Source organism: Rhinolophus hipposideros (assembly GCF_964194185.1).
Source record: "Rhinolophus hipposideros genome assembly, chromosome: 19".
NCBI classification, from domain to species: domain Eukaryota; kingdom Metazoa; phylum Chordata; class Mammalia; order Chiroptera; family Rhinolophidae; genus Rhinolophus; species Rhinolophus hipposideros.
In genome coordinates, this window is record NC_138065.1 from 27,422,567 (window position 1) to 27,449,160 (window position 26,594).

Sequence of the window (26,594 nt, forward strand, 5' to 3'; positions counted from 1 at the left end):
GAAAGCATATAAAGGCCTATGACCTGACACATATGTAGCTGTAAGCCACAGACGGGAGTGAATTCCTTCTAAAATTCCCATGCAAATCCATTCTGTTATACAGCAGGACTCCTGTGTATTTGCCACTAACCATGCTTAGGAGAAAATCTACCTATTTACTCCATTGTTCCAGATTCTCTGCTTTGTTCAAGATACTCTGTTCAGTGCTTATCCCACACCCCTTCTTATAACCACATCCCAAATCACTTTAAATCATTTTCTCACAATCTCTGCCCTTCCTTTCTTTTGCTGATTTTTTTTTCCTAGAAATTCTTCCCTAGTTATCATGCTTGATCCTGATATTCTGGCTCATTGCTGCCTGTCAAAGTTTATCATATCATGTCTCTAGAAGATTTTTCTCTGATATTTTGTTGCTCTAAAATTGAGAATGAACTTATAGAACTGGAGTTGGAAAACTACAGGCCACATTGTGCCTGTGGTCCACTTTGTTGTAAAGATCCCAAGCTAAGAATGGTTTATACATTTCCAAAGGATTGTAAATACAAACAAAGATTCATATTCCGCAGAGTCAGAAGGTTCCACAAAGCTTAACATATTTACTATCTGGCCCTTTACAGAAAGTTTCCCAGCCCCTATTCTAGACTGTGCCATCCTTGTTTATGCCATCCTCAGTAACCTTTCTTATTCTCTGAGAATCTCTCCCCACTTTTAAAGTAGAGTATATAGGATTACATGGCACCAGCTGCAAAAAGGAACTTAAGACCTCTAATATTTTCTTTCACATGGTATGACTATTAGAAGAATTTAGCACTTCTTTTTATTTCAATTTACTCTTTTGGGTGTGGAGTATTTTGGGTCAGACAGAACAACTCCTCAAATCATGAGCTTTATATTCTCAATGTATCAGGAGTCCACTGGAGAATCAACATTCCCTTCTTTCCATCCCAGGAAATAAAAACAAACAAAAAGAAAAACAGGTGAGGTGGTACCTGCATGTGAGACAGCAGGAAGATTGTATAGTGGAAAGGTTTGAATAATTTATCCTCCCAGTGCATCCTGGGTGGTGGCAACTGGATCTCCCCAAGCCATACCAAGATTAAGACTGATTTTAATATTTTCCCCACATTTGAATGATGCCTTCATGCTCTGCTTCTGAACTTTCCAGTTCGCAGATGAGGTGCGATTGAAGAAGTAAATAGCATGGAAAACTGTGTTAGCAGTGTCCCCAGGGATCAGGATATTGGCATGTTGGTTGTGCTGCCAAGCCAGACCTCTTCTCTGAGACAAATATGAGATCCAGGGAGTATGTGAGTTTGTAACAGCATATCCTGGGAGAGCCTCCACTAAAAACTGATTATTATGAGGGAAAATATACTCTCTGCCAGCATCATAGAATGAAAGCAAAATAACAGACAACCAACAATACACCAGAGCAAATATTGAGCCAAGACCTACTTTACTGCAGGCACATATTAGCTATAAAATAAGTTAAACTCACATGCTTAGCTAAAGGCTATGAAAACAGATTTACAAGACAAATATAAAAACAGTAACAAAGACAATAATAATAATATCAAGGGAGAAAGACCCTTTGCCAACCTGGAACATTGCTCTTACTTAAAATGTAAGAGTCTATAGAATGATTTTTATTTTTTAATAAATATTTATTAAATTTATGTGAATTGTTACTTTTTAATCTAAAGCTCAGAAAGGATAACAAAACACTTATTGAAGGCCACATGGTTAAAAAGGACAAGAAAAATAATAGAAGAACAGAGAGAAATATTGAGAGAAAGAGCACAGATGAAATTAAATAGATGTGTAATATTTCCGGTCAAGATGGTGGAGTATGTAAACATTGTGCTTGCCTCTTCTCATGACCACATCAAAATTACAACCAAACTACAGAACAACCATTACTGAGAATTGTGTGAAGTCTAGCTGAACCAAAGTCTTACAACTAAGGACATACTGAAGAAGCCACAGCAAGACTGCTAAGAGGGGTGGAGACACAGAAGGGGCTGGTCCCACACCTGTGAAAGACCATTAAAAATTAGGAGAGGTAGCTTGGCTGTGCAGGTTCTTGGCTCCCTGGAGGACCAAGGAGTCCCAGCCCCATACCAGGCTCACTAGCCCAGATTTCTAGTGCCAAGGTGAGAAGTCCCCAGAATTTCTTATTATGAAAACCAGCAGAAATTGTGGCTGAGTGAGACGAGGGAGGTTGGAGTCCTAGGCGCTCCTCTTAAAGGGCCTGCACATGGACTTACTTGCTGACAGACTCACTCACTCTGAGCTCCAGCTCTGGGACAGCAGCTCAAAAGGCTCAAGGGACATATGAGGAGGGATTGAATTGTCTGGCTTCAGAGTGAGGGCTGGAGGGACAACTTTCTCTCAGAGAAAAGGGCTGGCAGAATCCAATTTTTTGTTGTTGAGCCCTTCCACCTTCCGGCATGCAGACTCAGGTAGCTGCCATATCTGAGTCTCCATTCACCTGGTTAACACTGTTCCCCCACCCTGATGATTCCCTAAGACCTCACCCCACCCATCTTTTGGGCCCACCTAAGCCACTTCCAGTGGCTTTTCCATATAAACAGCCTGTCTTGGTTTATGCTGTGGACTTTTCTAAAATCTCTCAAAGGTTCACAAAATCAGAACAAGCAGCATCTGGCTTCAGCATGTCCCATATCTCCTGCTGAGCAGCCCTAAGACTGGCACTAGCGGCAGATGGCCTCGGTTTGAGACTTGGCCGCTCAAGGTACCTCCAAGCCCAGTACAGGTGGTGGCCGTCTGTGGATTGCTTTGTGGCTCATGCCAGGTGGCCCCAGGCAGGGCACAGGCTGCAGCTGAACTTGGCTTGAAATGGGGCCCCTCCTATGAGGCCCTGGGGCCAGCACACCCAGTGGTCAGCTTCAGAATGAGCTGGACCATCACTCAACTGCCTCCAAGTACAACACACAAAAAAAGAGCAGACTGGGCAGGCACCAGAGCCCTGCTAAAGCGAATCACAATCTGTAGGGTTAGCATCTGCAAAACAGCTCCTTCACTGTAGTCACAGTCAGTTCTCACAACCAATCTTTTCCACTGATGTACAAACAGTATCCAAGGCTCAAATACAACAGGAGGGCACATACAACCCGAACAAGGAGTACACCTGGAGAATCTGGTTCAGGTGACGAAGGAAACTGTGCCATGGACCCCACAGGACACCTACTACATAAGGCTACTCTACTAAGACCAGGAGGCATAGCGGCCCTATCTAATACATAGAAACAAAGACAGGGGGGCAGCAAAAATGGGGAGATAAAGAAACATATCTGAACTGAAAGGACAGGACACAGCTTCAGAAAAAGAACTAAGCAAAATGGAGACAAACAATCTACCAGACACAGAGTTCAAAACACTGGTTACAAGGATGCTCAGTGATCTCAGGGACAACTTCAAAAAGAGATAGGAAACATAAAAATGGAGAGAGAATACATTAAAAAGAAGCAGTCAGAAATGAAGAATACATTAACTGAAATCAAGAATACATTAGAGGGAATCAACAGTTGATTAGATGAAGCAGAGCATCAAATCATTGATTTATAAGATAAGGCAACGGAAAACACCCAATCAGAACAGAAAAAAAATCCAAAAAAAATGAGGATAGGTTTAAGGGGCCTCTGAGACAACATCAAGCATACCAACATTTGCATCATAGGAGTACCAGAAGGAGAAGAGAAACAGCAAGGAATTGAAAACCTATTTGAAGAAATAATGACTGAAAACTTCCCTAACCTGGCAATGGAAAGAGACATATAAGCTCAGGAAGCACAGAGTCCCAAACAAGATAAACCCAAAGAAGTTCACACCAAGACACATCATAATTAAAACACCAAAGGTTAACGACAAAGAGAATATTAAAAGCAGCAAGAGAAAAGCAGTTAGTTACCTGCAAGGCAGCTCCCATAAGATTGTCAGCTGATTTCTCAACAGAAACTTTGCATGCCAGAAGGGATTGGCACAATTTATTAAGAATGATGAAAAGCCAAGACCTAAAACCATTATTCTACTGAACAAAGCTATCACTTAGGATCAAAGGACAAATAAAGAGATTACCAGACAAGAAAAAGCTAAAGGAGTTCATCACCACCAAACCAGTATAACAAGCATTTTTAGAGGGACTTAAGATAAAGAAAATATGAATAATAAAATGTCAATAACTACATATCTATCAACAGTTACTTTAAATGTAAATGGAGTAACTACTCCAATCAAAAGACACAGAGTGGCTGAATGGATATGAAAAAAAGACCCTTACATAGGCTGCCTCAAGAGACTGACTTCAGATAAAAGACACACATAGACTGAAAGTAAAAAGATGGAAAAAGGTGTTTCATGAAAATGGAAACAAACAAGCAAGCAAACAAACAAACAAAAGCTGGGGTAGCAATACTTATACCAGACAAAATAGACTTTAAAACAAAGGCAATAACAAAAGACAAAGAAGGACCCAGTAATCCCACTGCTATGTATTTATCTGAAGAAATCCAAACACTACTTCAAGGGCACGTGTGCATTCATATATTCATTGAAGCATTTGTTTACAATGGTCAAGATGTGGGGGCAGCCAGGGTGTTCATAGATGGATGAGTGGATAAAGAGGAGGTGGTATATATTTGCAATGGAATATTGCTGGCCATGGAAATGAATGGGTTCTTGCCATCTGCATCAATAGACCTGAATAGTATTGTGCTGAGTGGAGTACGTCAGACAGAGAAAGACAAATGCAATGTGATTTCACTTAAATGTAGAATCTAAAGAACAAAATAAACAAAACAAAAAGAAACAAACTCATAATACAGAGAACATTTTGACGGTTACCAGATGGGAGTGGTCTTGTGGGGGTGGGTGTAAAAGGGGAAGGGATGAAGAAGTATAAATTGGTTGCTTAACAGTAGTCATGGGGATGTATGGTATAGTATGAGGAATATTGTCAATAATATTGTTGTAACTATGTATAGTGTCAGATGGGTACTAGATTTGTTGGGGTGATAGAAGGCAGGAGGTTCAGGGGAGGGTGAAGGAATTAAGTACAAATTGGTAGTTACAAAATAGTCATGGGGATGTAAGTAAAGCACAGGGAATATAGTCAATAATATGGTAACTATGTATAGTGCCAGGTGGTACTAGTCAGAGGGATCACTTTGTAAATTTTATAAATGTCTAACCACAATGCTATACACCTGAAATTAATATAAAATAATACTGAACATCAACTGTAATTGAAAATTTTTAAAATGTAGGGGAGAGGTGGCTGGATGGCTCAGTTGGTTAGAGCACGAGCTCTGAACAACAAGGTTGCCAGTGCAATTCCCACATGGGCCAGTGAACTGCGCCCTCCGCAACTAGACTGAAGACAAAGAACTACCACTGAGCTGCCAGAGGGGCGGCCGGATGGCTCAGTTGGTTAGAGTTGCATGCTGTTAACAACAAGGTTGCCGGTTCAAACCCCGCATGGGATGGTGGACTGTGCCCCCTGCAACTAGATTGAAAGTGGTGACTGGACCTGGAGCTGAGCTGCACCCTCCACAACTAGATTGAAGGACAATGAAGCTGAAGGACAATGGATTGAAGCTGATGGGCCCTGGAGAAACACACTGTTCCCCAATATTCCCCAATAAAAAAATAAAATAAGAAAGAAATTACTTAATTGTGTCAGAATTCATGGTTTAAAAAACAAAAGAAAAAAATGGGGGGAGTAAAGTGAAGGAGAATAAGAGATTCAAGGTATAAAACAAATAAATAATGGGATGTAATGAACAGCATAGTTAATATAGTCAATAATATTGTCATAGTATGGTACAATGTCATATGGTTGCTGGACTTATGGTGATCACTTCTTTAGGTATATAAATGTTGAATAACTATGGTGTACACCTGAAATGAATGTAATATTGTATGTTAGCTATATTTTAATAAAAATCTTTAAAAAATAAAAATAAAATAAATTAGATAGATGTGACTCTGACTCTCAAATCTGCCAGCTAGAAGCTAAAATTCATAGAATCACTTTGGAATACAATAAGGCATACCGTGCTGAAGGTGGCAAGGAATATAACCTATGACTCAGCAATCTTATTTCAAAGTATATAATCTGAAAACTCTTGTACTATGAGATACAAGAATTTTCTAACAGAATTGTTTATGACAGAAAAACTTGGAAACAAAGCACATATCCATCAAAGATAGGATATATTAATGATTTGTGGTATATTCATACCATGCAGCACTATGCATCAATGAACTTTAATAAACTGTTGCACATCTAAGAACATGGATGAACTTCAGAAAATATAATAATAATGAGGGCACAAAAACAGCATAAAAAATATGCTTCCATTCATATAAAATTTAAAAATAAGTAAAACTGGGTAACATATTATTCAGGAATAGTAACATGTGAGATAAAACTGTAAAGAAAACTAATGGAATGATTGGTTACCTCTGGGGGCTGAGAGGGGAATGCAATTGAGGTTCACCCAAGAGTCTTCAAAGGAACTGACAATGTTCTCATTTCAAGCTGGCTGGTTGGAACTTGACTGTTTATTTTATGATTCTAATTATGCATTTTAAACTGTTCATATACATTATACACAATTTTGGGTATGAATAATTTATTTCACAATTTAAAAATTCATGTAACCCAAGTTCATGGGGTCCCTTGGGTAGCTTCTGCACCACTCCACACTATCTTGAGCCCAGTAAGAGCACCAGTGTAAGCCTTGACTGGTAATATGCTTCATTAAAAGTTTCATGGAAATGTTATATATTGTACAGCACATGGCAAAACTTAAACTTTATCTGTAATTATCCCGTCTTCTTTTTTTTCCTACATAGAGAGACTTTTATAAACTCTAATACATCTGTCCCCTCCAATACCTGTAAGAAGCCCCTCTATAAACTACAACAATCACTTCTCCATCCCCCCATAGTCCACTGTCCTGGCCAGCTCTTATCCTCAAAGCATGCTTTGTGAGCACTTATTGTTAGAGAATTTTGAATTTCCTCAAGGAACTATTGACTATCACAACAAACTACTTTCGGTGGTGGGGGGGATGGGAAGCACAGATGAATAGGAATCCATCTATGCCAAAAAAGGAGTGTGAAAATTCAGAGTACTGACAAATAAAAGAGATGTTTACTATCTTAGTAATAAGCGAGATTAGTTTCATTGTCATCAGGAGCAGAATAGGTCCAATCCCTTGTTCACTCATTCTTAACTAACAGTTTCACCTCATTTTTCACTGATAAAACAGAAGTCCCTGGATGTGAAGTCTCACATCTTCTTACTTACAAACACACCTCATTATATTCTTCTTTATTACGACAGGGAAGAAAAACTCCTCCCATCAAAGATCATCTTTCTTCTTGGGTTGTGGACTCCATTTTTTCTTAAATTCTAGAGGACTTCAAGCCTTACATTATCCCTTTTCTTCTCTGAACCTCCAACTTCTCCCCGCCTCCTTATTTTTCTTCGTTGGTATAAAAACATGATCTGCTATCTCTCATTAAGTATATAACAACAACTGTAATTCTTCTCCACACCTCTACACAACTACTGATCCACTTCTTTGTTCCCTTTAGTCAAACTTCTTTAAAAAACTCTATACATGCTGTCTCCACTTCCTGAACTCTCATTCACTCTTACCCAGCTGTGATCTAGTTTCTGACCTTAACACTCACTGAAACTGTTCTTTCCAAAGCACCCATTGACCTCCATGTTATGCAAGCTTCAGTGGATACCTCTCAGTCCTCATTTCATTAAACTCAGCTACAACATTCCCTCTTCTTTGAAGCTCTCCTCTTTTTTGCTTCCAAAAAATCATCCTCTTACTGGCTGCTTCTCCTCAGTTTTTCTTTTTGTTGTTTTGTTTTTATGGTTCCTCCTCCTTTACCTAAATTTCAAACCATGGAGATCCAAAGAGCTTGTTTGAGTCCTTTTTGTTCTTCTCTCTACCTTCTTTCCCTAAATGACCTCATCAGTTCCCACAGATCTATGTATGATCTTCGTGTGGAGGCCTCTTTCATTCATATGTGAAGATGCTGAGCTCCTCTGAACTTAAAATTAATATCCAACTTCCCACCTGGAACCTACTCTTGGATAAATTACACAAGTCTCAAATGTAAATGGAACACTTGGCTTTCTCTTGAGCCTGTTTATTTCTCCTTCTTCCAAATCACTCCAAATCGTACATGACAATCCATTACTCAAGTCAGAGACTTTCGTGATTCCTTTCTTTCCTTCCTTTACCACATCCAAATCATCAACAAATCTAATCAAGTTTCACCCTTAAAATTAGTATCAAGTCGCCACTATTCTGTCTATACTGCCATTACATTATGCCAAGACAATAATATCTCCTTCACTCATGGTGTTACTGCAGTGCCTCCTTATTGGTCTCCCAAGTCCTCTCATCTGAACTTCTAACTATGGAGCAACATCTCTGTATAACTCACTCCTGTGTCTCTCCAGGCTGCATTGCTCATTCTACTCTACCCACGTTTAACTCAGGTTCTCCATGCTGCTGTTTCCACTGCCTAGAGTATTTATCTCATTGCCAGCTGAGAAAGACTGCTTGTACATCTTAACCAAAGTAGGTATGACTGTCAGTCTCTCGCAGTCTCTTATTTATTCCCTTCATAACAAACTAATTACAAATGGTAGCCACTTCATTTATTTATTTTTTCTGCTGCCTTCCTTTTTGTCAGTTGTGTTTATTCAAAATGAATACATGCTTCACAAGGGTTAGGACTCATATGTCTCGTTTATCATTATTCTCTCAATTGCTAGCACAGTGACTGGCATAAAACAGTTGTTAGACATGGGGACAAAAGACAATGACAAACTGATTATAAGTCCACAATAAAATGACTTTAGTGTAAATTAATTTATTATGTCTTATATGTCAGATATTGTGTTGGGGAGACAAAAATAAGACAGGTAAATATAACATAGTGAATGCCCTGACAGAGGATGAGACAGGCGAACAAATGTAGGGCCTGTGATCTAGATCAGGGCGAGTGGGGAGCTAAGTCAAGAGAAGCTACTCAGAGGAGTCTGATGTTTCAGGGGATATTTTAAGTCATTGGGGGAAACATGGAGGAAGGGCATTCCAAGTGGAGTGAAGATAAAGTGTACCAATCTGAGAAGACACTGACTCTCCTGACTCTTCTCCCTCTGACTCTTCCAGCTGGAAGACTGAACCAAGGCCTCATCTTGCTGCTGTACTCACACTCTCCTTTCTTTAACCCCAAACTAGACACACGTGTCACACTTCAAAATGTCATCTCTTCCTACCTCTCCAGGAGGTCTTTATTTATCTCAGGCATACCTACTCAGCCTAGATTGAATCTGGGCTTAAAATGCCCAGATTTCAAGCAAAAATAACAAATTGGAGTACATTTTCTGAGAGCAAGTTTGCTGCATTAACCTAAATGAGAAACTCACTTCAGAGATGACCACTGCAGCATCACAATGTCAGTCACTCCATGCTCAAAAAAGGTACAGATTCAGCAACCCAGAACTGGGACCTGATGTCCAAGAATCTTTTGGAACAGTGTTAATGACAGAGAATTTTCCATGGCTGTACTGTTAAAGTTGTTCTATCAAAACCTTTATGGTTAGAAAACAAAATAAACAAACAAACAAACAAACAAAAAACAAAAACAAAACAAACAAAAAAAAAACAAGTAAATAAAAACAGGTAGGTAGAGAGTACTAGCCAGATTCTGAGTATAATCATAAGTTTCTAAGATCTGTGGATTTACAGTTATCATTTCTGAATTACACTTTGTTAAGAAGAACTTTAATACAATGTTTCTTTCTACCGTAAGGACTAGTAATTCTGCTTTAAAACAGGAAAGTTAAAATCAGAAGAATCTTTTAGAAATTTTGTTCACCCCTCCATTTTATTATCAATGAGACTGAAGTTAAGTATATTAAGACCATTTATAAAATCCAGGTGTTTGTGATGGTTAATTTTTTGTGTCAACTTGACTGGGCCATGGGAGTACCCAGATATTTGGTCAAACATTATTTCTGGGTGTTTCTGTGAATGTGTTTCTGGATGTGATTAACATTTGAATCTGTAGACTGAGTAAAACAGATTGCCCCTCCCCAATGTGGTAGGCCCCATCCAATCTATTGAAAGCCTGAATAGAATAAAAAACTGAGCAAGAAAGAATTCTTTCTCTCTCTCTTTGAGGTGGGACATCAGTATTCTCCTTCCTTCAAATTTGAACTTAGACTAGAACTTACAACATAAACTCTCCTGATTTTCAGGCCTTAGGACTCAAACTGGAACTATACCAACAGCTCTCCTGGATTTGAACTTCTCAGCCTCCATAATTGTGTGAGCCAATTTGTCATTCTCTCTCTCTCTCTCTCTCTCTCTCTCTCTCTCTCTCTCTCTCTCTCTCTCTCTCTCTCTCTCTCACACACACACACACACACACACACACACACACTCCTATTTGTTCGATTTTTCTGAAAAATCTTAACTAACACAGTGTAAATGTCATCCCAAGGGAACCACAACACCCTCCCTTAACAGCCTTCTCCAACTGCTAACAATTCTAGAGGTCCAGCTGAAACACAACACCGTTAACAGCATTCTCCATACAGGCCCTTCCATTTTCCTGTGTGGCACTATGTCAACATGGGTGACCTGTCCAGAATCCTGCCTTCTGTTTTCTTTGATTTTTTTCATCTCTATTAACCTTCTCTTTGTGTCTACTGCAACCAGATTCATTTCATGTGAAATAACATAATTCAATATGCTATACACTGAGATTAACCTTATATCATTACTGATAGTTTACTAAATTGCTCCCAGTGTTTTGTCTGCTTTCTGACCCAGGCATTAGCCTCCCTTCTGACCTCACTTCCGTGCATATCTAGCTTAACTCCTATGTCCTGTAGAAAACCACCACTTGCCAGTATTCTAAAACTCTTCTTTGTCCTTCCTTCAAATCCATGCTCCCTTCTCCTAGGCTGTAACTTGAGTTACTTCGACTGTCAGCTTTCTCCATGTTTGTACCCATGCTGCTAATCACTGCTAGAGAAAAATCACACAACCATAAATTAATGGTAACAAACTTTATCTGTGTTCTCCACACCACTCCACAAACATACTATGTTTCCTACTCAGCTGACTCCAAATGGCAATAATAATTAACTTCAATATTTTTTCACCTCTTCAGACATTTGATCCCTTTTTACCTGTGCTTACTCCCAGAAAGTGACTCATATTCCTACTTCATAGAAGATATGGAATCCACTGGACTGGAACTCCTTTAATTTTCTAAGTTGCCCCAAAGATAAGTCCATATCCTAACCCTCGACCTGAGAATGTGACCTTATTTGGGAAAAACATCTTTGCAGATGTAATTAAATTAAGGTTCTCAAGATGAGATCATTCTGGATTTGAGGGTGAACCCTGAATCCAATGGCAGGTGTCCTTATAAGAGAAAGACAAAGATTTGAGGTATGCAGCCACTTCAGAGGGAGTGAGACCTTGATGACACCTTAATTTTGGACTTCTGGCTTCCAAAACTGTGAGAGAATAAATTTCTGTTGTTTTTAAGCAATGCAGTTTGGGGTATTTTGTTATGACAGCCCTAGAAAACTAAAAATGCTGACGCTTACCTGCATCCATACCTGCCTTGTTACACCTCACTTCAGTTATAATAGGAAGGGTGGGTGCCTCCTATTTAAGTCTCCAGCTAGGCTGGGGATTCCACAATAAGGTCTTGTGATTAATGGTGCAAGTCTTAAGTCAGATGTGTGGGCATGAACCTTAGGTCCACCACTTACTGTCTGGCCTTGGTTACATACAGTACTTGTCTGTGCCTCAGTGTTTTCATCTCAAAAAAATGGGATGACAATAATAGTATCTCTCTCAGAGAAACTGTGTAAGAGTTAAATGAGATAATGCTATTAGAATAGTTCCTGCACAAAGAACACAATAAATTATTATATTTTAAAAATCATCTCCAGTTGCCTTCTCAGGGAATAAACTGTCTATTGACTACGCCCTCTCTTAATCCTTTAGCCTTCTATTTCTTTATGGGATAATTTCCATGAGCATTTAACCATTCTCAACCATTTTCTTTCCAAAAAACAAAACAACATCACTATCTTAATCAGACTTCTCCTTCCAGCTCCAACCTCATTCCTAACCTCCATTTCACAACAAATATTATGCACTCAGTGCCTCCACTTCCTTACCTCTACTCACTAAAATCAACTCTGTCACTCCACTAGAACTGCACTTGACAAGGCCATATACTACTACTAAATCCTAAAGGAAACATCAGGCCTTAACAGCAACATTTGACATTGTTGTACATGCTCTTCTTGTTAGAAAAGTTTCTTTTCATTGGGCCTGGCTGCAGCCCTCCTGGTTTTCTTCCAGCCTTTCTGACTGGTCTCATTTGCTGGCTTCTACTTCCTCTTACAAATCCTTAAATGATGCGTTCCTCATGCTCCTGTTTAGCCATTCTTCTTTTCTCACTGCACATTCTATGTGATATCAAACCACTCCCAAAACGTTAATGTACTCTCAACAGACTAATCATTCCTATCTTGTATCTCTGGCCCAGATTCCTCTTCAGAGTTCCCAGTTCATATATCTAATTGCTCAATAGACATATCTACCTATACACTTTAAACATCTCAAATTCAACATGTCTGAAGGAAAAATACTTATCTTCGCTGGCCATTTTGAGAATCTACTTTTCTACTTCTCCCTGTCTCATTAACTGTTACTTCCATTCACTCATTTGCTCAAACCAGAAAGCTAGAAGTCATCCTGGACTCTTCTCTTTACCTTTTACAACCAATTTCTATCAAGCCTTTTCCATTCAAAATCTTAAATATGTATCAGATTCATTCACTTCTCTCTTCCATTGCCAATGGAATAAATAAGCCAATGCCACATGCTTTTAAACTAATATTCAATCTGGCTTCCCTCCAGCCCCTCTCCAAACTTCAGCTAGAATAATCTTTCCAAAATATAAATCTGACTATGGTCACCACCACCTCCACTACCACTGCCCCACACACACATTTAAAATCTTTCATTGGCTGGTATTTGCTCTTAGACTAAAATCCAAACTCCTTAAAAAGGTTTATCAGGCCCTCCACAATCTGGCTCTCAGCATTAGATTTCCATCCGATAGCCTGCCTGACATCATGGCTTAATAACACTTCTTCCAAGAGTACCTCAATGACTTTGTAGCTTCCAGAAATTCCATAACTTTATCTGTACTTCCCCCATCAGAGCACTCATCAAAACTTGTTTGGATGACTTAATCAATGTCTGTTTTCCATACTGTATAGCAAGCTCTGTAAGAACCAGATAATGCCTGTCTTTTTCCCTATCAGATATATCTCCATGCTCTCAAAGCTCCTGACACACAGTAGGCACTTAATGAAGACTGGTTAAGTAAATGAACCAATGCTGCTTTTCTTGTGAATGAGTTAGTACTTTATATTGGCATTTCTCTAAATCCCCTATGTATCATGACTGAATTTGTACATGTAAAGTGACTATAATTAATAAATCATTGACTGAATTAAGGAGAGGAAGCAATCAGAGCAATTTTATTACCCCTGAACTCTTTTTTTTAAATTAGTTTCAGGTGCACAAGACAAAATAATACTTAGACGTTTATCATTTATATCCCTCACACTGTGGACTCCCCTCCCCCATCCACTATCTCTCTGACATCGCACCGAACCATCACATTTCCACTGTCTCCACTCCCAATGCTGTACTCCGCCTCTTGTAAGTATATACATACATATATATACATATATATATAAAAAATTATAGTTGGCATTCATCATTATTGTTCAGCTTCAGGTGTACATACCCCTGAACTCTTTCATAGAATAAGTTAATTTGAAAACAAAGAATTGTTTAATGAACCTAGAACCTGGGAGCAGTTTAGTGGTGTGACCTAGAGATCTTGAAGAAAACGTTTTAATGGACATTATACTCAGGTTAAGATAGACTATAAAAAGGATCATTTATAGCAGCCTAGTTTCCTGAAGGGTCATATTAGAAACTACAAAGAAACACATGTTTTAGTTAAAGAGTCTAAAAGAGAAGATTTGGGGACAGAAAGTGGGTGGACAACAAAATCCAAATTTGAGGGATTGTAAATAATGCATCTCTTAATCTGAATAAAGTTGGACTCTGTATCATCTATACACTTAACTAATAATCTATTTCTTATTAATGTCATTTCATATAGGTCTGACATTTTATTTCTCTTCTTTTCTGTATGGATCATGGATGAGGTTTACAGACAACAAATGGATTGAAATGGGATAGATGTGGTCTTTGACTAAAATCAAGTCAGGAAAAAAAGACAGTTTAATGTCCCTGCTTTGTAAAAGAGTATCTAAAAAACGAAACTCACAAATCATGAGGTAAATGCTTCACGCAAGAACATTCATTGTCTTATTCAGAGAATAAAGATTTTAGATTATTGCATTGGAAAAACCTGGCTGGAGACGTTGAGAACACTTTCCAGCAGGTGGCGCCCTAACCCAATTAATGTGAAACATAGTGCTTGTACTCAGACTCGCCAACATTTTAAGAATTATAATCACCTGCCTTTTATCATCTCAACCATAGCTCACACGTGACTGACTGTACCAAAAAAGTTGAAACCTGCCACACACTGTTACTAAGGTTCGATGCACTGCTTCCGTATTGAAGATTCCTGCCTTTCCGTTGGACAGCACTCGGCAGCTGCATTCACAGTATTTTGTGATCACAACAGAAAGACTCCATGTCACACATCGCTTCTGGCACAGAAATTTCTGTCAAATAAAAACATTAAGGTATGTCCTTATCTACCTTATTCACTGGATCTGGTACCATGAGACTTCTGGCTCTTCCCCAAAGTCAAAATGACCATGAAAGGTAAGCGTTTTGAATCTATTCAGAACATCGAGGCAGCCACAACAGCACAACTAAAGACATACATGAAAGAGGACTTCTAGAACTGCTTCAAAAAGTGGCAAGAACAATAGAATAAGTGCGTTTGAAGCAAGGGGCAGTATTTTGAGGGTGATTGATGGCAATGTGTCTTTTACTGTAATAATTTTTTAAAAGTTTAAACATTCACTGTATTTGTTGATCACACCTCATATACATGTGCATAGACAAATCCCTCCATTAGGGAATAGAGTAACAACACTAATATATTGTTTTATGTTACTATTATGATGAAGGCAAACATTAATATGCCAATGTACATATAGTATGTGTATATAGATGTACACATATATATGTGAATTGAATGTTTTTCAGAGCCAATCCATCTCTTCCAAATGGATCTTTAACACTGTCTAGTAAATATTCCACATTTCTCTGGTACATTATCATTCTCTTCCTCTACAATAACTAATCCAACTTTCTATGTTCTCTTCAAACATCCAATATCCTCTTTTTCCCAGTTATTCTCTAAAGATGACATGACTACTTAATTTAAAAGATGGAGAAGGGAGTTCCAGTCAAGATGGAAGAAAAGATAAAGAATATGCTTACCTTCTCTCATGACCACATCAAAATTACAACTAAACTATGAAACAAATATCATTGAGAATCGCCGAAGTCTTGCTGAACCAAAGCCCTACAACCGCAAACATTCAGGAGAAGCCACCTCAAGACTGGTAAAAGGGGCAGAGATGTAGAACGGGCTGGTCCCACACCTACATGTGACCATTAAAAATCGAGGGGGATATCTCCAGAGCAAAGGTCTCCCCAAAGCACCACACCAAGTTCCTCTGCTCAGGGTTTCAGTGCCAGGGAGAGAAGTCCCCATAATTTCTGGTTGTGAAAACCAGCAGAGATTGTGGCTAAGTGAGATGAAGGGTGGCTATAGTCCCCAAGCTCCTCTTAAAGGGCCCACACACAGACATACTCTCTGATGGAGTCACTGGCTTTGAGCTCCAGCACTGGGGCAGCAGCTAGAGAGGTGACAGGAACATTTTGTGGGGAACTGAGCTGTCTGGCTTCAGGACAAGAGCTGGAAGGGTGCTTGCTCCTGAATGGAGGAGCTGGAAGAAGCCATTGTTTCTTTGTTGAGGTATCCTCTTTCCAGCGTGCAGATGCAAGCATCTGCCATATCTGGTTCTCTATCAAGCTTGCTGACACCATTTGTTAACCATGTCCTCCCCAACCCAATTTTTGGCACACCCAAGCTGCTTCCAGTGGCTTTTTCATACAAACTGCCTGCCTTGAGTTCATGCTGAAGACTTTCCTAGGGTCTTTCAAATGTTCATGGAACCCAGAAAATTCACATCTGGCTTGAGCATGTCTTATACTTCTGGCTGAGCAGCCTTAAGCCTAGCAGTAGTGGCAGTTGGCCTTGGTTTGAGGCTTGGCCTCTCAAGGCACTTCCAAGCACTGTATGGGGCAGACACCTGCAGATTGCTTTGTGGCTCCTGCTGGGTGGCCCTGGGTGGTTAACAGGCTGCAGCTGAACTTGACCTGCAGTGGGTCCCCTCCCAGGTGGTCCTGGGGCTGGTGCACCAAGTGTCCAACCTAGGAATGAGCTGGAGCATCACCTAGCCACCTCCAAGGACAACACAACCAAGGAGCAGATTGGCAGGCACCAGAGCCCTGCTGAAGCAGATCCTGCTCTGTAGGATCAGCCCCTGTAACACAACTCCTCCACTGTAGTCATGACCAATGAGCCCGAGGGGCAAGCTCTATCATTGACATGTAAACAGCAACCAAGGGTCAACTACAAGAGGGCACACACAAGGGACACACCTGGAGTGGGTGGCTCACGTGACCAGGAAGACTTTGCCACTGAGCCCCATAGCATACCTACTACATAAGGCCACTCTACTAAGACCAGGAGATATACTGTGTTTCCCCAAAAATAAGACTTAGCCAGACTGTTGTCACACAGCAGCCTACCCGTCTGTCTTCTCGTGCCTACCCATAAAGAAAGAAGAGTCTGTGAGGCTGATCCTTTCAAGGACTTTGCTTCACCTTTGTGCTTACATCTTATGTCTCCCTGTTTGGCCCCAAAGGATGGCTGGTTAATCGATGACCGGTAAGATTCCTCAAGGGAGGAACAACCTAAGAGAGGCACGGTCACATAGGGGCCATCAAGAGAACTCATGGGGCTGATAGAGGTGGGCATAGACCCCTATCTTCCCCCGTCTAAGGAGAGCTTCTGCCTCTGTGGCTATATTCCTTCCCACAACCTGCTTGGGAAGTGATTCAATGATGTGATAACATCAGTTCTCCATCTATTCTTATCAGTAAGTTTCAGCATAAAGGTTTTGTCCCTTGGGGAGTACATACAACAATTACTAGTACATCATGGGACTTTTGGTACCATCTGCTTGCAGGCAAAGGTGATTGGTTTGAAACAGTTTTCTGGTATGATGCATGGGACTCACAGACCGTGGAAAAAACAATGCTACTTCCTTGTGTGTACATCAACAAAAGCCACATGATGGCCCAAGGCTCTCAGTCCTCTGAGGCTGTGAGAGCCTTGGCCCCTATTACATAAATCTCTTGACTTCAGTTTCTTTCCTAACCCTTTGCTGCCGCTTCTTGTTCTCTCACTGCCTGTGTCGTGCTGGACACGACACCAGACAATCAGCTCTAATGTGTCTTTTTGAGCAAAAATTAATATAAGACCCAGTCTTATTTGACTATAATATAAGATCCGGTCTTTATAATTACATAATGTAACATAATATAATAATAATAATAATAATAATAATAATAATAATAATAATAATATAATACCGAGTCTTATATTAATTTTTGCTCAAAAAGACACATTAGAGCTGATTGTCCGGGTAGGTCTTATTTTTGGGGAAACACGGTAGCAGCTCCACCTAACACATAGAAACAAACACAGGGAGGCAACCAAAATGGGGAGACAAACATGTCCCAAATAAAATAACACAACAAAGCTCCAGAAAAAGAACTAAATAAAATGGAGACAAGCAATCTACCAGACACAGAGTTCCAAACACTGGTTATAAGGATGCTCAGTGATCTAAGGGAGAACTTCAACAAAGCAATAGGAAACATAAAAAGAAACCAGTCAGAAATTAATACATAATCGAAATGAAAAATACATTACAGGGACTCAACAATAGATAAGACGAAGCAGAGAATCAACAGTAGATAAGATGAAGGAGAGAATCAAATCAGTGATTCAGAAGATAAAGTAGAAAAAACACCCAATCAGAACAACAAAAAGAAAAAAAAATAACGAAAGTTTAAGGGGTCTCTGGGACAACATCAAGTGTACCAACATTCACATTATAGGGGTACCAGAAGGAGAAGAGAGAGAGCAAAGAATTGAAAACCTATGTGAAGAAATAATGACTGAAAACTTCCTTAACCTGACAAAGGAAATAGATATATTAGGTTGGTGCAAAAAATAATTGCGGTTTTTGCAATTATTTTTACTCTTTTAAACCACAATTACTTTTGCACCAATCTAATACAAGCCCAAGAAGTGCTGTTTACCGAGAAAGATGAACCCAAAGAAGCCAACACCAAGACACATCTTAATTGAAATGCCAAAAGTTAGAGAGACTCTTAAAAGCAAGCAGCGAGAGAAAAGAAGTTAGTTACTTACGAGGGAGCTGCCATAAGATTGTCAGCCGATTTTTCAACAAAAACTTTGCAGGCCAGAAGGGATTGGCACAATTTATTCGAAGTGATGAAAGGCCAAGACCTAAAAACCAAGATTATTCTACTCAGCAAAGCTATCACTTAGAATCAAAGGACAAACAATGAGCTTACCAGAGAAGAAAAAGCTAAAGGAGTTCATCACCACCAAACCAGTATTACAAAGAATCTTAGAGGGACTAATTAAAGACAAAAATGAAAATAAAAAAGTATGAATAATACAATGAAAAGAACTAAATACCTATCAACAATTACTTTCAATGTGAATGGATTAAATGTTCCAATCAAAAGATGGGGAGGGGGGCTGAATGGATAAGAAAACAAGACCCTGGAGGCTGGAAAAAAAATGGCGGCGTGAGGTGAGCCTCTGTAACGCTCCCCTGGAATTTACAATGAATCGGACACCAATAACTCCACAAAGGACTCTTTGCACAGCAGACAGGCAAGACGAAGAGGCCCACAACTAAATTCACCTCCAGGTGGGTGAATCGCGCGAGCGGGGGAGGAGGGAGAGGAGAAGTGCGGAGACGGAGCCACGCGGGCGCAGGACACAGACCTAGCTCAGTGCTCAGAGCCTGCTGCTCCCGGATCTTCCGCAGCTGCGGGAGAGGGAAGGACTCGGACTGCTAGGGCTCCGCTTACGGCCCACAGGGCTGAGGGGGAAGCATATAGCACGGCTGAACCCAACGCTCGCTCACGGCAGATCTCGAAGCAAAACTGAGGATAGAGGGCTGAAATCCGTGGATTAAGCCCTCACTGCCGAGCGGAGAATGAAAGCCTTAGGCACGGAGACTAGCCGCCCCTTCCCTACCCTCCCAGAGCTCGTCCCGCCCCCACCTGCCCGGTGCTAGAAGCGATAAAGTAGCAGTGTCGGATCAAAGGACAGAATATTTGCTGCTCTGAGAACTGTGGACCGCAGACACAGATTCGCAGCTTAACTAGTTCCAGCAAAGGGGAGGGTGCTGTGGAAGCAGCGCTAGCTGTGGTGTTGGTCGCCGCCATTGCTCTGGGCCACCTCTCACAACTCACCCCACCGCTGGCCCCACCTATCTGGGCGGATCCCTGCAGGAGTAAACAGAACTGCTGAAACATACGGCTCTGAATCTGGTTCAGAAAGAGCTTTGGAACTCCAAAAGCTCTTCGCTTACCTATCAACCTGTTGCAGAAGACACTCCTGTAGATGTCTAGGAAGAGAAATAGTAAATCAGTGATTGCCATGAATAACCAAGGCAACAAGATAGCTCAGAAAGAAAGTGAAAAGTCTCCAGAAAAGGAACTTAGAGATATGGACATTTGTGATTTAAATGACAGAGAATTCAAGATTGCAATTCTGAAAAAACTGAATGAGATACAAGAAAACACAGAAAGGCAGTTTAATGAACTCAGAAACACAATCAAAGAACACCATGAGCATTTTACAAAAGAGATTGAAATTTTGAAAAAGAACCAAATAGAATTTCTGGAGATTAAGAACTCAACAGAAGAAATTAACAATAAAATATCCAGCTTAGGTAGTAGAGTTGACCAGATGGAGGAAAGAATCAGTGACATCGAAGATAGGAACCTGGAATTTACACAGATGGAAGAAGAAAGAGACTTGAGACTTAAAAGAAATGAAAGAACTCTACAAGAACTTTCTGACTCCATCAGAAAGAGCAATATAAGAATAATGGGCATACCAGAAGGAGAAGAAGGAGGGAAGGGAACAGAGAATATATTCAAACAAATCGTCGATGAGAACTTCCCAAACTTGTGGACAGAACTGGATCCTCGAATCCAAGAAGCAAATAGAACACCTAATTACCTCAATCCCAACAGGCCTTCACCAAGGCACATTGTATTGAAGCTGTCTAAAATCAATGACAAAGAAAGAATCCTCAAGGCAGCCAGGGAAAAGAAGACGGTAACTTACAAAGGAAAGCCCATTAGATTATCATCAGATTTTTCAGCAGAAACTCTACAAGCTAGGAGGGAATGGAACCAAATATTCAAACTATTGAAAGAGAGAAATCATGAGCCAAGAATAATATATCCAGCAAAGATCTCCTTTAGATATGAAGGAGGAATAAAGACCTTTCCAGACATCCAGAAGCTGAGGGAATTTTCTAATACACGACCTGCACTACAAGAAATACTAAAGGAGGCTATTAGACCACCATCAACAGGGACAACTTGTGGCAACCGAAACATAAAAATGGGGAGCGTAAAGGCCTGAACTGGAATATGGGAATAGAGAAAGTAAGCGTACTGAAGAAACTGGAATACTCTAAATATCAAACTTTCTTTTACATAAACTCAAGGGTAACCACTCAAAAAACATCCAAATCTGAAATATATACTGTAATAAAAGAAGAAACAGAGGGAAACATCATAGAATACCACCACACAGAAATAACAGACAACAACAAAAAGGCAAAGAAACAATGGAGACACAGCCTTACCAGAAAACTAAAGACAGAATGACAGGAAATCCTCACATATCAATAATCACCCTAAATGTAAATGGACTGAACTCACCAATAAAGAGACACAGAGTAGCAGATTGGATCAAAAAACTAAACCCAACCATATGCTGCCTACAAGAGACACATCTCAGCTACAAGGACAAGCATAGACTCAAAGTGAAAGGGTGGAAATTGACACTCCAAGCAAATGGTACCCAGAGAAAATCAGGTGTAGCCATAATGATTTCCGATGAAACAGACTTCAGGGTGAAAAAGATAACAAGAGACAAAGATGGACATTTCATAATGGTAAAGGGGACTATACAACAAGAAGACATAACAGTCATCAATATTTATGCCCCCAATCAGGGAGCACCGAAATATACCAAGCAACTACTAACAGAACTAAAGGGAGAAATTGACCAAAACACAATTATACTAGGGGACTTAAATACATCATTGACAGCTATGGATAGATCATCCAAACAGAAGATAAATAACAAAATCGCAGCCCTAAATGACACATTAGATGAATTGGACATAATTGACATATATAGAGCACTTCATCCTAAAACATCAGACTATACGTTCTTTTCTAGTGTACATGGAACATTCTCAAGGATAGACCATATATTGGGACACAAAATCAGCCTCAGCAAATTTAAGAAGATTGAAATCATACCAAGCATATTCTCTGATCACAAAGCTTTGAAATTGGACATCAACTGCAAAAAGAAAACAGGAAATAACACAAATACATGGAGATTAAACAACATACTTTTAAAGAACGACTGGGTCAAAGAAGAAATTAGAGGAGAGCTCAAAAGATACATAGAAACAAATGACAATGAAAATACATCCTACCAAAATTTTTGGGATGCCGCGAAAGCAGTTTTAAGAGGGAAATTTATATCATTACAGGCCTATCTCAAGAAACAAGAAAAATCCCAAATAAATAACCTCATGTTACACCTTAAAAAACTAGAAAAAGAAGAACAAGTGAAACCCAAGGTCAGCAGAAGAAAGGAAATAACAAAAATCAGAGCAGAATTAAATGTAATAGAGAACAAAAAGACAATAGAAAAAATTAATGTGACAAAAAGCTGGTTCTTTGAAAAGATTAACAAAATCGACAAACCCTTGGTTAGACTCACTAAGATAAAATGAGAGAAGAAACTAATTAACAAAATCAGAAATGAAAAAGGGGAAGTTATCACGGACACCACAGAAATACAAAGGATTATCCAAGAATACTATGAAGGACAATATGCCACCAAATTTAATAACTTAGAAGAAATGGACAAGTTCTTAGAAACATGTAGCCTTCCAAGGCTGAATCATGAAGAACTGGAAAATCTTAACAGGCTGATCACCAGTAACGAAACTGAATCAGTCATCAAAAACCTTCCCAAAATCAAAAGTCCTGGACCAGATGACTTCACCAGTGAATTCTACCAAACCTTCAAAGAGGATCTAATACCAATTCTGCTCAAACTCTTCCAAAAAATTGAAGAAGAGTCAGTACTCCCTAACTCATTTTATGAGGCCAACATTACCCTGATACCAAAACCTGGTAAGGACAACACAAAAAAAGAAAACTACAGACCTGTATCTCTGATACAGATGCTAAAATCCTAAACAAAATTCTAGCAAATCGAATACAACAATGCATTAAAAAGATTATTCATCACGACCAAGTGGGGTTCATCCCTGGGGCACAAGGATGGTTCAACATTCGCAAATCCATCAATGTGATACATCACATAAACAAAATAAAGGACAAAATTCATATGATTCTATCAATTGATGCAGAAAAAGCATTTGATAAGATACAACATCCATTTATGATTAAAACACTTACTAAAATTGGTATAGAAGGAAAATACCTCAACATAATAAAGGCCATATACGACAAGCCCTCAGCTAATCTCGTAATTAATGGTGAAAAGCTGAAGCCCTTTGCTCTACGTTCAGGAACACGACAAGGTTGTCCCCTATCACCTCTGCTTTTCAACATAGTGTTGGAAGTCCTCGCCAGAGCTATCAGGCAAGAGAAAGAAATGAAAGGCATCCAAATTGGGAATGAAGAAGTTAAATTGTCACTCTTTGCAGATGACATGATGCTATATATAGAAAACCCTAAAGACTCCACCAAAAAGCTATTAGAAACAATCAATGAATACAGTAAAGTTGCTGGCTACAAAATCAATGTACAAAAGTCCATTGCTTTCCTATGTACCAACAATGAAATCTCAGAAAAAGAGATAGAAAAACCAATTCCTTTTGCAATTGCAGCAAAAAGAATAAAATACCTAGGAATAAACTTAACCAAGGATGTGAAGGATTTATATGCTGAAAACTATAAGACATTTTTGAAAGAAATTGAAGAAGACACAATGAAATGGAAAGACATTCCGTGCTCATGGATTGGAAGAATCAACATAGTTAAAATGGCCATATTACCCAAAGCCATATACAGATTTAATGCAATCCCCATTAAAATCCCAATGGCATTTTTTAAAGAAATAGAACAAAAAATCATCAGATTTGTTTGGAACCACAAAAGACCCCGAATAGCCAAAGCAATATTAAAAAAAAAGAACAATACTGGAGGTATCACACTCCCTGATTTTTCCTTGTACTACAGGGCTACAATAATCAAAACAGCTTGGTATTGGAGGAAAAACAGACACATAGACCAATGGAATAGAATTGAGAACCCAGAAATAAAACCACATAAATATGGACAGATAATTTTTGACAAAGAGGCTAAAAACATACAATGGAGGAAAGATAGCCTCTTCAGTAAATGGTGCTGGCAGAATTGGATAGCTACATGCAAAAGAATGAAACTGGACTGCTCTCTGTCACCATGTACCAAAATTAATTCAAAATGGATCAAAGACTTAAGCATAAGACCTGACACAATAAACTGCATTGAAGAAAACATAGGTACTAAACTTATGGACCTTGGGTTCAAAGAGCATTTTATGAATTTGACTCCAAAGGCAATGGAAGTAAAAACTAAAATAAACAAATGGGATTATATGAAACTGAAAAGCTTCTGCACAGCAAAAGAAACTATTGACAAAATAATGAGGCAACCAACTGAATGGGAGAAGATTTTCGCAAACCGTTCCTCTGATAAGGGACTAATATCCAAAATATACAAGGAACTCATGAAACTCAACAACAAAAAAACAAACAACCCAATTGAAAAATGGACAGAAGACCTGAAGAGACAGTTCTCTAAAGAGGATATACAAATGGCAAATAGACATATGAAAAAATGCTCAACATCGCTAATCATCAGAGAAATGCAAATGAAAACCACAATGAGATATCACCTCACCCCAGTCAGAATGGCTTTCATCAACAAAACAAATAGTAACAAGTGTTGGAGAGGCTGTGGAGAAAAAGGAACTCTCATACACTGTTGGTGGGAATGCAGACTGGTGCAGCCGTTATGGAAGGCAGTGTGGAGGTTCCTCAAGAAATTACGAATAGAATTACCATATGACCCAGCAATCGCTCTCCTGGGTATCTACCCCAAAAATATAAAAGCATTTCTCTATAGAGACACGTGTACGCCAATGTTCATTGCAGCTTTGTTTACGGTGGCCAAGACATGGAAACAACCAAAATGTCCTTCGACAGATGAATGGATAAAGAAGTTGTGGTACATATACACAATGGAATACTATTCGGCGTTAAGGAAAGATGATATAGGAGCATTTGTGACAACATGGATGGATCTTGAGAGTATAATGCTAAGTGAAATAAGTCAGACAGTAAAAGCAGAGAACCCTATGATTTCACTGATATGTGGTATATAAACCAAAAAGAACAAGACAAACAAATGAGAAACAAAAACTCATAGACACAGACAATAATTTAGTGGTTACCAGAGGGTAAGGGGGTGGGGGGGTGGGTGATGAGGGTAAAGGGGATCAAATATATGGTGATGGAAGGAGAACTGACTCTGGGTGGTGAACACACAATGGGATTTATAGACGATGTAATACAGAATTGTACACCTGAAATCTATGTAAATTTACTAACAATTGTCACCCCAATAAATTTAATTTAAAATAATAATAATAATAATAAAGAAAAGAAAACAAGACCCTTACATATGCTGCCTACAAGAGATTGAAACACACACACAGACAGAAAGTAAAGGGCTGGGGAAAAGATATTACATCAAAATGGAAACAAACAAAGAGAAAAAGCTGGGGTAGCAGTTCTTAAACCAGACAAAATAGTCTTTAAAACAAAGACTAAAGTATGAGACAAAGAAGGACCTAGTAATCCCACTTCTGGGTATTTATCTGAAGAAACCCAAAATGCTACTTCAAGGGGATGTGCTCATCCATATGTTCATTGCAGCATTACAATAGCAAAGATATGAAGGCAACCTGTGTTTCCCTGAATGGATGAATGGAAAAAGAAGAGATGGTACGTATATACAATGGAATACTACTCAGCTGTAAAAAAAATAATGAAATCTTACCACCTGCGACTACCTGGATGGGCCTAGAGGGTATTGTGTTGACTGTAGTAATTCAGAGAGTGAAAGACAAATGTAATATGATATCTAAAGAACAAAGAAGTGGAATCTAAAGAACAAAATAAACAAATGAAAGAGAAACAAACTCATTGATACAGAGAACATTTTGATGGTTGCCAGATGGGAGGAGTGTTGGGGGTGGGTGAAAAAGGGGAAGGGATTAAGAAGTACAGATTGGTTGTTACACAGTAGTCAGGGGCATGTAGGGAATAGTATAAGAAACATAGTCAGCCAATAATATTGTAATAACTATGGTGTCAGATGGGTACTAAATTTATTAGGGTGATAGATGGGAGGGTGTTGGGGTAGGGTGGAAAAGGTAAAGGGATTAAGAAATATAAACTGGTAGTTATAAAATAGTCATGGGATATAAAGTAAAGCATAAGGAATATAATCAAGAATATGGTTATAACTATGTATAGTGCCAGTTGGGTACTGGTCAAGGGACCACTTGGTAAATTATATAAAGTCTAACCACTATGCTGCACACCTGAAATTAATATAATATTGAATGTCGACCATAATTAAAAAATTAAAAAGGGAGGAATGGTAAAGGGCAATGATGTTCAACATTCCAGGTATAAAACAAATAAGTCTTGGGGATGTAATATACAGCATGGGAAATATAGTCAATGATATTGTGATAGCATGGTACTATGTCAGATGGTTGCTGGATTTATCATGGTGATCACTTCTTTAACATAAGGAATATAATCAAAAATACGGTAATAATTCTGTATAGTGCCAGGTGGGTACTGTTGAATAACTATGATGTACACCTGAAACTAATATATTTTATGTTAGCTATATTTTAATAAAAATCTTTAAAAAATAAAAAATAATAAA